Consider the following 1,778-nt stretch of genomic DNA (forward strand, 5'->3'; position numbering starts at 1 on the left):
GTACATATGAAGTAGACTCGCTCCCTCTGTCTAAATCGAGGGAGCAAGGGTCTGTCCATATAAACTTCCCTTGTCCACTTCCCTTTAAAATGGCTGCCGGGATTCCATCATTCACTCGTCCCACTCACGTATCCAGATGAGGCTGTTATGTGCTGTGGAGGTCCAACTTGGTGAAGAAAGTGGCACCACGTAGATGTTCCAGCGCTGTTGGGACAAGAGGAAGGGGATAGCAGAATTTAACAGTAATTTGTTTGAGTGCTCGGTAGTCAATATAGCTCGCAAGCCTCCATCTTTCTTGGCCACAAAAAAAGAAAATGGAAGCAGCCGGGGAATTAGATGGGCAGATGTATCCCTGGTCGAGTGGCTCCTGGATGTACTCCTCCATGGCCTTCTACTCCAGGAGTGACAGAGGATAGATATTTCTACAGGGCACTGGCTTACCCTGAAGCAGATTGATAGCACAGTCACATGGCCATGGGGAGGCAGCTTGGAGGCTCGCTGAGGGCAGAAGACATCACTGAAGGGGGCATAGCATGGTGGTACTTCCACCGAGCGTTGGTCAATCGGGCTCTAAATGAAGGGGGCATGCACCGGAATCTTCCTGGAATGAGTAGTAGAGGGAACAGGGAGAGCAGAAAAACAGTTCGGGAAGCAGCTATCGCCCCACTTCAGGATCTCACCACTCTTCTATGAGATGACTGGGTTGTGCTTCTCTAACCAGGGGCCCCCTAAGATCACGTCAGCGGTGGACTCCTCCAGATCCAGTAGATGTTGTTCAGTATGCAGGATTCCCACTTGGAGCTAAATGGGACCGGCGACGGAAATAACCTGTCTTCGGCTGAGGGGCCTTCCTGTTATCGATTGGATCTGGTAGATGGATGGTGTGGCAGTGGTCTTGAGCCTGAGCTGACAGCAAAGGGCACCGGAGACAAAATTGCCTGGTGACCCAGAGTCAATGAGGGCAGAGACTGGCAACGAGACATCAGCAGTATTGAGGTTCACAACAGTGGTAAGAGGTTGTGTTTTGTGAGCAGATGGATAGATGGCACTCAACAGATGACGAGGAGGGCGTGTGGGACACTTGGCGATGTAGTGGTCAGGAGATCCGCAGTACAGGCATAGACCCTGAGTTAGCCGCCTCTGCCGGTCAGCTTGGGTGAGGCATGCATGCTCGAGCTGTACTTGTTTTGGAGGGCTGACGGAGTCTAGTCAGTGGAGGGAAGGAGTGCATAATACCTGGCCCCCGATTGTATCCTCGTATGCAGTGTGATCCAACCGCACACGGGGATCCCCTGTCAATAAGTGGTTAGCTGTGACTGCTTGTTCTATCCGCTGGCGGCGGCCAAGGTTCTGAACTGAAGGGCATACTCATTGATAGACATGTTATTTTGTTTCAAATTATACAATTTCTCACCAATTGGGACTGATCGTCGGAATGTAAGTGCGGTTGCACCTCCAGGATCAGTGAACACTGAAGGAAGGATCCATTGCAGTCCTCCGCCAAGCCAGAGAAGGGTGCCGGTTTGGTCATGGGACTGGCATAGACAGTTGACGTGGAAGAAGTGCTGATGTGTGAAGTGAAGAAATGTGATTTGGAAGTGATTGCAGGGGGAGGTGCTGGTGAACTGGGTGGTAGTTCTCGACAGAATGCGGCCACAAGTTCCTGGAAGGGATCCGGATGGCTTATGCTGGTGCTCGTCTGTTGTGGTCCGGTCTTCTGTTATGGTACAGAAGGGTCTGAGACAAAAAGTACAGGTTAATTGTTTATTGAGTGGACC

Source organism: Pseudorasbora parva, chromosome 23, assembly GCF_024679245.1.
Source record: "Pseudorasbora parva isolate DD20220531a chromosome 23, ASM2467924v1, whole genome shotgun sequence".
Taxonomy (NCBI): domain Eukaryota; kingdom Metazoa; phylum Chordata; class Actinopteri; order Cypriniformes; family Gobionidae; genus Pseudorasbora; species Pseudorasbora parva.